Genomic DNA, 12,423 nt, shown 5'->3' on the forward strand with positions numbered 1-12,423 from the left:
CCTGCACTGAGTCCTGACGTCAACCCAACAGAACACCTTTAGGATGAATTAGAGTGGAGACTGTGAGACAGGTCTTCTCGTCTAACATCAGTGTCGGACCTCGTAAATGTGCTTCTGGAAGAATGGTAAAAATTCCCATAAATGCACTCCTAAACTTGCATAAGGTACAGAGATATGATGAAAGTGATTGTAGCTGTAATGTTTTATACTTTGTGATTTTCTTGTGTGGACAAACAGTCCGAATTATCCAGCACTTTGGGATATGTGCTCTAATAAATCTTGATTACAGACTTTGGTCCAGACCCTTTGATCTCCTAAAAGCTGCAAGTCTACCCTGCCAAAGAGATGTGTGTTTTGGTTTGAATTTGTAACAGCGTCAGCAATGTAACTATCACCTTCCTCTAATACCAAAGGTACATGGCTTGAAGACTAAAAATCGCTGTCTTCTATAAGATTGCAGGTCAGTGAAATTCAGTCCTATTTTTTAAACATTGGTAATATATATGTGCAAAATATGGTTATTTTGATGTGTTAGATGTTGTTTAATGATTTTGGTAATAGAGTCCACTGAAGATTTCCTGTGGGGTTGTGTAACTTTTGAATATATATTTTATTGGTCCATTTTGCAGTTTCTTGTCCCAGCTCTCTTTATAATAATAATAATAATAATGGATTGCATTTATATAGCGCTTTTCGGGGCCCTCAAAGCGCTTCACAATTCCACTATTCATTCACTCTCACATTCACACACTGGTGGAAGCAGCTACAGTTGTAGCCACAGCTGCCCTGGGGCAGACTGACAGAAGCGAGGCTGCCACTAAACTGTAAAGTCATAAATACAGTCATAAACACACAGATGGGCACTTTTACCAAGAAAGCCTATAACAAAAGAAAGGTAGTATAGCCAAAATATATTACTTTGTAGCCTTACAGTATGTCAGGTACATTAAAAATAATAACCTGTGTGGCATTACGACCTAGAGTATCCTCTATCGTGTGCTTGTTAAACTCAGCTGTGCGCAGAAAACAAGAGGGCATTTTAAGGTCGGTGTAAAGAGGTTAGAAATTCACGTTTTGACTTTGTCACATCACAGAAAAATATGTTATCTACTAGCCAGCCAGATTTGAATGATTAAAAGAATTTTCATGGCTGGAAAATGTGAAAAAAATGATCAGTGTCCATGCTCTCTGTGCGCTGCAGGGAAGACTGCAGGGTTACTTTTATAGGCCAAACCAGAAATTAGCACTGCCCTGATTCACTGGAATAAATTGGATTTTTCCATTAGGTTTTTGAGTATTTCAGAAAGATATCTCTATGGGAAACAGTTTATGATACATGTTTGGACACTTTTGATTTTTGAAGCTTTAAAACCTAATGTTATTCAAGTGCACCCAAACATGAACAAAAAAAGTTTTGCTTACTTCAGCGGTAAGGGTACTTGCAAGGATTGTTTTACTTTAAACACATGTGGTCCGCAGCAATACTTGGGTAAGCTGTGGAGTTTAAATAATAATCCTACGGGCCCCAAATGTGCCAAAAAATATATTTCCAACAGCATTACTCCACCAGAAGCCTGATTTGATAAAAGGCAGCATGGATCCCTGCTTTCATGTTGTTTATGACAAGTTCTGAGGCTACCATCTGAGTGCTTTAGCAGAAATCAGCACTCATTAGACCAGCCCATATGAAATGTAGCCTCAGTTTCCTGTCGTTAGATGACAGTAGTGACACCTGGTGTGTGTACTGATATAGATAGAAAGTGTTACTGTGTATTGAGTTGCCATCTGAGTTGTTGCTCCCCATGTTCCACCATTAGCAAACTTTATAACTTAATGGTTTAAATAGTCATTGTAGCGGCAGGAAATTTAGCTAAGAAGACTAAGCTGTTCTGTAAATTCTGCCATTTGAAGTAAAATCATTTGCAGAATATTGCCATAGCTAGCTCCAACTCTAGACTGTGATAATAATAATAAGTGTAGTAACTCAAGAAAACCCCCGATGCTAATGAGCAGTTAGGAGAGATATCCTGCTAAGTAAGTTTGACGTTGCTGGGTTATTACACTTCTTCACAGGTTGTGTCTAATAATTTTGTACTGTGTGCTTGAAAACACATCTGGTATTTATTTATTCATTTTTTGGTAATTTTATTTTCAATTTTCAGAATATGAAATGAAAACAAACCCCAAAACAAACAAAAACAAACAGGCTAAGATGCGTTACAGAAAAAACAATTAATTCAGACAAACATGCTCTTCACAAAACACCACAGGATAGAGTACCAAAAGTTGGACTTGATGAGAGTTTACTAATCTGGGTCCAGTTTAGCCCAATCTGGTCCTTGCAAAGTGTTCCAAAAAGGGGTTCCAGACACTCAGAAGAGAATCTATTGATTCTTTGCTGAACTTTTCCAATTGTATTTTGGACATCGCGTCTGTTTCCCACAAATGAAAAGAAGCAGGAGTGGGGGACTTCTATTCCCTCAGGATTAACCTCTTGGCAACAATCAAACCTAGTTCCAGTGGCTGCTGCACTGTAACTGGAAGTAGCTCTGATGCTGGAGAACATCCAAACATTTCAAGTTAAGGTTCAGGCTGTAGAGGTTTCATATATGCCTCAGAATATATGAACAAATATTTAAAACCAAAATCTGTTAATGAGGGACAAGACCAAAAGGCATGGAACAATGCACTTTCTGCCAATCTACACCTGCCACACATTGGGGAAATGGAAGGATAAATCCTGTGCAGTTTGACCTGATCTGTTATTTGATTTCATAAGAACTTGATTTTTCTATAGATTGATAGTAGATAGAGGAGGCTGTGGCTCGGGTAATAGAGCAGGTCGTGTACCAAGAGGAAGGCTGATGGATTGAGTCCTAATTCTTCCAGCCTGCATATGAAGTGTCCTTAGGCAAGGTATTGAGCCCTGCTTTGCCCACCCCCGATGCACTGATTGGGGTGGTGTGTGTATGTGTGTTTTTGTGATTGGTTGCTTCAAGTGCTCAACTGAGTAGAAGGGTCCATTTAGTTTATGTTGATTTTTTTTTTTGTTGGTTAAAAGTGCTCAAAATGTGTTGATTTGTTGAATCTCTCATGTATACAGAGGAAGTGATGACGTTTGCTAAACACCAGCAGAATGAAACTCTCTAAAATGCATGCTTTAAAAAAAAAGAAAAAGACACATTACAAGAAAAATTACTCTGTAGTAATATGCGTGGTAGATTCTTCTGGTTCATACTTTGGGGTTTCGTCTTTCTTATCGTTGTCTCTTTATATATTCCCAAATTATGAGAGGTGCCTCAGTGCCTCATACATCCTCATTTGTATCTGTCAAACTTTAATGAATGCTTAGGCCATGAATATTGCATGCCTTAAAGGGTAAGCATATGCAAACTGAATGGTAAGAGACGTGTAATTTGTTATGTTATGTAGGGAACAGTATACATTATGCTTTCTGGTACAGGTACATCAAGGGAATAGAATTATATTGTAATTGTATTATAATATAATGCATTACAAGATTTTGCTTAACAGGAGCTGAATGTTTTGACATTTAAAAAAACATCAGACAAGCCGATGACGGTATATCATATTAATTAGTACTCTAATGGGTGCAAGCGGATTCTGCTTCTGAAGCGATAAACAAATGATGACTGATACAGTCAGTACAAGGGTAAGGTGTCAGCACACAGTGTGCTAACTGTGCTTGACGGGGCTAAATGCAAGAGACCTGTGGTTCTGCCTCTCTCCACACAGAACTGTCAGGATCATTTGGAGCCCAACCCTGTTTTGTAGGCGAGGCGCTTTGTCAGCAACACTGCATTTGGCTTCTGTTCCCAAAGTAAGGATTCTGCCATATTACATTCATTGAAAAGAAGCAATAAATGAATAGTTTGTTTACTTTAATCAAGCTCTGGCTCGAACAGTGAACAGAGCAGCACAAAAGCAGAGAGCTTGTTATCTGAGACAAAGTTTGAATCCTACTTTGCCAATAGATTTGATGTAAACTGTCTTATTCTAATGTTTCAAAGCTAGTGAAAGGAAGTAAATTGTTTTTTGTTCCCTTAAGAGTCGCGTCTATCACTGAAAGAAATGCAAAGAGGCACTTGTTTTACTAATGAGACTTAGATATTCACTGTGGAGCCTTCCTGAAAGGACAGAAAATGCGTAGGGCCAAGACCCTTACACCCCATAGAAACGTGCCCTTCAATCAGCTCAGAGTAATCTCCAGTGTGCTCTTGTCAAAGCCAATGCTGTGCAGATAATGGAGGATATTTTAATAGAGAGTAGACAGTGTGATTTTTAATGCAGTTTTACTTCTTAATTTTTGTTAAAGCTCCAAAACTCCTGAATTTTTCCAAACCTGAATATTCATTCTGTAGAGGGGAACTGATCGGCATGTTTTGCCAGGATATCAGGCTGGATCCTATGGATATTAGCCTAATGTGTTGACAGAGACTAATTTCAGTTGTTAGCAAGGAGACTCGCCTAGCTCTAACGGCCTACGTATGGATTTTGATCCCACTAATCCTCTGATGATGTAACCAGCTACCAACCCTAACAGTTAGGTGCAATCAATGACCACAGCCATTAACAGCTGCTCTCCTCAATAATCCTTGCTCTTGGTGAAAAGGCTAGGTTATTTAGTGGTCAGGAAAATAGACCCCTGGGAACTTTGTATTTTCAGGGCTAGAAAAACCTGTAAGAACCATTAAAAGATGTAATACTTATACACAACCTTTACTGTTTGACAAAGAGTTAAAAGGGAAGTTATTTGAGCGTGAAATACAGATAGGTATTTTTTATTTAATTACTTTAGCGAGGGAAAAGCAAAATCATCAAATCATTTGAATCTTATGATCAAATCACATAAATCCTATCATTTCTTAACTAATCAATTCTATGCCTTAGCTAGTTTTCTTCGACCACTCTTGGGATGACTTGAGAGAGAAGAGTATGATCCGGCTGTAGATGCAATCTTCTCCTGGACACGCCCAGTGAAGTCCAAATGTGGAAGCAGTAACTCAGTACAAAGTCCTCCAACTTCCTCAAGGTTGCAATCCAACACAGAAAGTTGCTTGGCTATGCTAAATCCTCATTTTAAATAAAAAAACTGCAAACCTTTTTTTTTTTTTTTTTTTTTTTTTTATTTTTAGATCCATCTGCTCATGATGAGGTCTGGGGAACTAGCAGTCCTTTATTACCAATACATCACTTTTTATACTCTTTCACAAACTCTGCTCCCATCTCTCCACTCCTGATGAGGACACTCTTGGCACACCATTGCACCATGCTTACTTTCTATATTTCACACTTTTTCTGTGGTTGCCATGAGGTTGCCAACCAGTCTCTAGGTCTGTGTGACTGAGATTTACCTTCACCTAAACGGTTTTAATAATCAGTCCCAAATTCTATAAAATCAATAGTGGAAAAAATGATTTTAAAGCTCAAAGCCTTAGGATGATTTCAGGCTTCAAGAATCCTCAAAACATCCTGCCAATTGAAGAACTCTTGAATGGAGAGACTTACACAAGTTTACATTAAAGAGAAAGTACACAGGGTGAAAACTAGGTATCAGACTAAAGAATATAAAAGGTAAAATTGGTGAAGACCTGGCAAAGTGTTTGCACAAAAAACCCAACCTTAATTTTGTGCCTGTTTGTCAGTGATTGCGTTCAGTCATCTTTGTCTGTGCAAATTGCCTCTCACACCCACCACAAATAAGCAGACAAAACAATACTGACACATTTTACAAGTGCTTAGTATTTTTTATCATAAGAAGAGGTCGTGTTTGTTTCATGGAAAGTCACCCAGCTTGGTAATGCTTTGGGAATCTCAGCTGAATTGTTCTATTTCTATTCTTTTGAATTTCATTAACAATCAGAACTGCAGCATTAAAAAAAAAAATCTAGGTTCTCACTAATAAATTTTTGTAGCCGTGTTGGTGATTTGCCCATTGCTCAGCAAGTTAACATTTCCAAATAATTCTTTTTCAGCTTCAGCTCATATTTGTATTCGTGCTCAGCCTCTGCTCACATAAGCATCTCCAAAGTGCTGACAAATTGTACCAGAAACTATTAACCTCCACAAATTTAAGCTGACAGCAGTCATATTCATTCATTATTAATTACTTATCACAAATTAGACTCTGTCAACTCACCAGAGACAAAGATTAACACTAATATACGTAAATCCGTTCAGACCGCTCTCAAGCTTCATACGGGAGATGCTTATTAACCCTGATGGGGCTTTAAATCTTCACAGTGTTTGTTTACACAGTGAAAGCCGTCACTTGATGATTGTATAACAGTCAGATACGGCTAATGACATAATGATCTAAATTGTTAAAGAAACGGAAAGTCCAACATTTATCAAATCCATTAGGAATCATTGCATATTAACATGAAACTGCAAGCGAAGATGGAGGGGATGAGAGTGGAACATTTTTTGAAATTTTCCACCAATTTGATTTCCACACATTCTTGAGAGAGCTTTTTGTCTACTCTTTCATGCACTCAGAATCCATAAATGCATGTTTTAAGAGGGGTTTCAGATGAATGCAGTGATCCAGTTAACACCATATCCTCAGGCAGGCCATTACAGAGCTACAAGAGCTCAATCACGCTTTCGCCACATTTTTTTTGTCACATCGCTTTCTGAGCTGTTTCCATTATCTTGACAGGAACACTCAACACTCGGGAGGGAGAAATCGGCTTTCTCAGCTCACATACTGTCGCTCAGTGCTCAACATTTGCTTCTGTCTGACCATACTGTCGCAAACTCATCATTTATTTATTTATCTAAATATCAACTATGATGAAGTGGGAGGAAAAACGTTTGTTTCGCTGTTTCTCTCTTGGTTTTACTGCACTATTCTTCAAGGGCCTCATTAGATATCAGGACAGGTGTGTGTGCGGACTTAAAAGCTTGTTTGTGTCCCTGCTGGTGAACATCAGCCAAATCTGGCAGAGAAAAATGACTCATTTGGAGAGCCATCTGTCTGTCAAATGTTTTCTTGCCTGTGTGAAAGACCAATAATAACGGAAAGATCACATTTCTGGGTCGAATGAGGTTTGACGCCACCAACATGTGTCCAAGTTTTTTCAACTTTAGTAAGCAAAGTCATTTTCAGTTTTTCTCTTTATGTGGAACTAGCAGGAACTGATCACTCCTCAATGTTCCTTCTTTCTTAGACTGTTTTTCTTTTGGCAGGCTGAGAATTCATTGAGGAAGTGTTTTGTCTTGTTTTCTTCCTTTGATCTCGGAGGCAGTTAACCATAAATGTCAAAGATAAACTTTGCATTTTTATCAATGAACCTTGTTTGTACTAAGCAAGCTGGCAAGGGAGGAGTGTTGGTTGGATGTAGCGCTGCAAATTATGAATCACTTGGCTGACAAGTTGACGTGTTCTTCAAATTCAATTGTATTTTCATATGGCACCAGCCTACATTGACACCAACCATTGAGGAACTTCATGTTTTAGAGTATAGAACCTATAACAATATAGAGAAAACACCAGTGATCTTATACCAGGAAGCACTGGGAAACAGTGGGAAGAAAAAAAATCAATGGCAGATCCAGGCTCACAGAGGGCAGCCAAGAGAAAGCAAACAAGCAGAGAGAACAGAAACAACAAACCGTATAACAACCCCCCCCCCCCCCCCAAAAAAAAAAACAAAAACAAAAAAACTTGGGGTTACAGTTTTAAACCTGCAGATGAGGTACTCCAGAACTGGAGATACATGCAGAAAAGTGCAGAGAAATATGTCAGAGAACATAGCAAAAACCAAACAAGAGACACAAAAGTAAAATCATCAAGTGGTGCCATATAAATTCATATGTAGTGAAGGAGTAGGGTAAAGAAAATGCTTGGTGTACCATATGCAGTATCTGCAGCAGTTTCACCTGATCCACCAGAAGCTATGAGCAAAAAGGGAAAAAAGAAAAGTTAAAGAGTCTAACTGTCTCTTGAAACCAAAATGGGAGATGGTTTGACATGAGAGGAGCCTTTGGATTTTGGAATATCTGGGAACATTTTAGCTATAAGAGTGCCACTCTTATAGCTAAAATGCTTCATTGACAAAAACAGCTTTGAAGTCTTCAGGATATGACGAGGCTTGGTCCCTCCTTTGTATGTAAGGAAAGATTTTGAATTTTTTTTTTCTTGATTCAATGGGGAGTCATTGAAGAGAAGTAAGAGCCTGTTTCTGTTCTTACTTCTTACTTGTTGGAGCTTTTTAGATTAGCTGGAGGCTTTTTATGGAGCTATCAAGACAACATTTTTCAACATCACTCAGAGACAGGATGTTTTTAGAACATTATACGAAGGAAAGAAGGCAGTCATAAAAACTTATGTTCTTTATAGTGAGTGGACACATTATTTTGATCAGCTTGGACTGAATCTTGGATCTGATAAACCAGTTTGGTTTATCAGATGTCCTGTCATGGTCCGGAGTCTGTGACTCCGTGTTTATGTTTAGTCTATTAGTATTCTGTGGTTTTGGTTACCTTGGGTGTTTGTATTCTTTTGTTCATGTTCCTATGTTCTGTGTCCCCCAGTCTGTGTTAAGTTGGTGTGTTATGTCATTGCGTGTATGTGTTTCCTGTTTTATTGTGAAGGTCTGCGTCTTATGTGAGTGTTTTCAGTTTGCCTCCCTAGTCTCGTCATGATAATCACTCCCAGCTGTGTTCCCCACCTGCGTGTAATCTCCCTGTGTTCTCTGGGTGTATTTAAGTTGTGTCTTCTGTCATGGTAGTTGCTGGTTCGTCTGCATTATTTTCCTCGCCGCCATTCTGTGTTTATTCCTCCAGCTTCTTGGTCATTCTCCCTGCAAGGTACCCTCGTTAGTGTTCTGGTTTCGTGTTTAGTTTAGTTTTCCCAGTTTAGAGTTATTACCGTTCTGTTTCTCGCCACCCCTTTTTGTTGTTCTTATCCGGTTGTAAATAAAGCTCATCCTCCACTTAAGCAGTCTGCATTTTGGGTCCTATTTCATATTCCACACGGCTTGCCCCGGCAAACCGTGACATGTCCATCATGTGGCAGATTGTTTAAGATGTAGTCACTGCCAGATTTTAAACATGTAATTCAAATCTCACCCAGAATATTTTTCTTCTGCATTTGCTCTATTTTACAACCTTCTGGGGTTCTATATTGTTTTTATTGTAACTTGGATTTGTTATTGATCTGTTATTCAGTGTATTGCAGGGGTGGGCAACTCCAGGCCTCGAGGGCCAGTGTCCCTGCAGGTTTTAGATGTGTCCTTGAACCAACACAGCTGATTTAAATGGCTAAATTAGCTGAAATTGCCCACCCCTGGTGCATTGTGCCAATTCAATACTAAGTTATGAGATATAAGTTTTCTGACTATTCAGTTCAGTATATTCAGTCTGATGATTCACAGTGTTTCAAGCTGTTTTCTGTTGTGAAATATACGTTTAATCTTAATTTTAATTGCATTTCTCAGTACGTCATCTCAGTCTCTTAGAAAACCCAAAAGTATTTCGTGAGCAATTCTCACTCACACACACACACACACACACACACACACACACACACACACACACACACACACACACACACACACACAGAGAACAGTGTATACACAACATTGTCATCAGTATCACCCTGCCGTGACTGACCGAAGTTGACTAAGGTCGGGCTATTGGCACGCTGGATGTTGGCACACCCGTAGCCAGCATCCGAGCTCTTGTTGCGGCTTTGGAAGTCCATGAGAGCACCACCTCTGCATCCTCTGACTCCTTTTGGTTTGTATACACACCGACTTAATTATTTAAAAGTGGAACCATGTTTAATTTGAGAATCCACCATTAGGGATACACAGCTGGATACATGTGAAACTAAAAACTGTTGTTGTAGATAAGTCATAGATAATTACATTTCCCAAGAGGGAATGTTTTTAAATGAGTTTCTGACCAAAAAGTAAGTTCTGTGAATCACAGCTGAGTGCACTAAATTTAGTTTGATGAGTTGTTTGTTCATGTGCTGAACTCTAGTTGGTGGATTTTTTTTATTATCTTTGAAGAGAGCCAGAGATGCTGCTTCTCCCTGCCTTCAGTTTGAACAAAACAGAAAATGCAAGATTCCCCCAAAATATCCAAATATTCTTCTGTGGGTTTGACACAAAATTACTATCGGGTCTGTTAAACTGTATACAGAATGCAACCTCTAATAGGAAAATGTTAGAGACAAATTTACCCGCAGCAAAAGCAGAGGCTGTTTACACCGAATATTGTTTCTCGCCCCCAACTATGTCAGACATGAGATGAAAGCAAGGTTCAGATGCAAACAAAAGGCACACATGCAAAGAGAACAATACCAAGTATGATACGCTGTGATGATTTGCTCTGTCATCACTCTCTTGTTTTTACTGTACAGATGTACAGACGATAGTGACAGAAAAGTCACAAGGTAAGTGAAGATGATAATTACAGATTATCTGACATCATGCTGTGTGTCACCAAGCTAGGCGACACATTTTGCTGACATGTTGCTGACATATTTTGTCAGTGGTGTCAAACATGCATTGTATCTGTCTGGGAAAAAAAGAGACTACAGCACAGACAGCTGCAGTTGTCCCCTTTCTGTCATGTCTGTGATTTTAAAAGCCTCTTGGCTCTGATCTAAATGGCTGGCAGGTTTCTGTCTCAGATCTCTTGACTAAAGCCTTAGTCATGGAAATGAAACGGTGGAAATGATCCTATCCCGCAGAGATGGTTCTTAAAAAGTCTAAAGACCTTATCCACATCATAAGCATGAGATTTGAAACCATTTAGGGAATGTTAAATGTGCCAATAAATTCTTGTTTTTCACTTATGGAGGAAAACAATGACATTAGGTCTAATAGTTAGAAGTAATAACTCTATATCAAATATATTATGATATAAAATGAAAAACAAAGCATTGTATTTTTCTATAAAATGGTCTTATCTTCCTCTTAGCAGCTACAAACACAGGTCTGTGTGAATGTTTGTTTTTCCTGGAGAACAATGGTTGGTGTAATGTGAGCGTTTCTGCTTCATGCATAGATTAGAGCTTGACACACAGTGGAGCTGACTCCGTAACTCCAAACAATTCAGCATATGGCACACACCCTGTGGAAGCCTCGGAGTCCAAAACACGTTTTGTTTGTTGAGTCTCAAATATCTGTGGCTGGCTTTCACTGCAAAAATGCAACAAACACCAGATTCCTTCAGTAGAAAACATTATAAAACAAGCTTAGATTAGATTTTTTTTATGTTTTGTTTTGTTTTGGGTTTTTTTTTTAACCATCAAATGAAAATCAATTCCATAGTCTTATGTAGAAATTTTTGCTTTCACTGGAAATTAACATGATCATGCAGATAGGAGCCAGAAGGAAGTATTTCAATGGCTAAATTTCACCTGGCGTGTCACACTTAGGGGTTAAATGGCATTTTATTGAGTCTAATTACATTAGGAATATTTAACCAAATCCCTGCATTATACATGTACATTTAAGTGGAATTGACTATTTTAAATAAAGCTGTTTTTATTATTTTCGTCCAGTGGTACGACTGGGCTGAAATATTGAAGGTTGACGTAGTAGTGCAGAGCATTTTGCAGCATGCTTACACATCCCACTTGATAATGGTTAGAAGGATATTCTCTGGGCCAAAGGGAGTCTGAACAGGATGTCCTGAACTAGGTATTAGAATCAGTAATATTAAAATGATCAAGGCTTGGCAGGAAGGTGTTTTTGTGCCTGTCTTTGTAATTCCAGGAAGGAGCAGATACGAGGTGAGGTCGGACGTGAACGAAGAGGATTTGTAAGGAGACAGCAGGACTGCCATGTTGCCTCTGGAAGAACATAGTCATAATAATCATTTGTTATTATATAGTTTGAAACCCAGAAGTTAGAAAAGTAGACTTGAAGTTGGAAGTTTGAGGGTATGTAATGGTTTCTTTCTGCTCTCTGATAATGTATATTAACAAAAATAAAAATAAAAAAACTTAAGCTAAGTTAAACTAATGATTTGTCACTGTGTGTGTGCACTCTAACAGGGGATTTAAATTTCTGTGTTAAATCTACGCAACCATAAACCCTTCTGAAATCCTAAGCTGCAAAATGACATGCACTCCTGTAGAAATGTAGCCACACGTTGGTGCTGATGTAGTCCACATGGGTATAAAAGCTGCGTACTTTTTCCAAGGCGAGTTTATTCCATGCAGGGGAAGAGGTCAGCTGGCTTCAGAGCTCTCCGTGGGGCTGACTCTTGAAGTGAGCTGTGATCTCCACATCCAATCAGAAGGTTAAACGCTGTATTTTCTGTGCTATTATTACATGATGCAACCATGCTGAACATATCCTTAAATTTTGAATTGGATGGCAAGTTTTCTGTTGGGTTATGTACACCGCTGCTTACAGCTCCCATCAGAACTGAGCT

This window comes from Diplotaxodon limnothrissa, linkage group LG4 (genome assembly GCF_057381915.1).
Source record: "Diplotaxodon limnothrissa isolate DT_005_m linkage group LG4, D_limnothrissa_male_GT1.1, whole genome shotgun sequence".
Classification (NCBI taxonomy): domain Eukaryota; kingdom Metazoa; phylum Chordata; class Actinopteri; order Cichliformes; family Cichlidae; genus Diplotaxodon; species Diplotaxodon limnothrissa.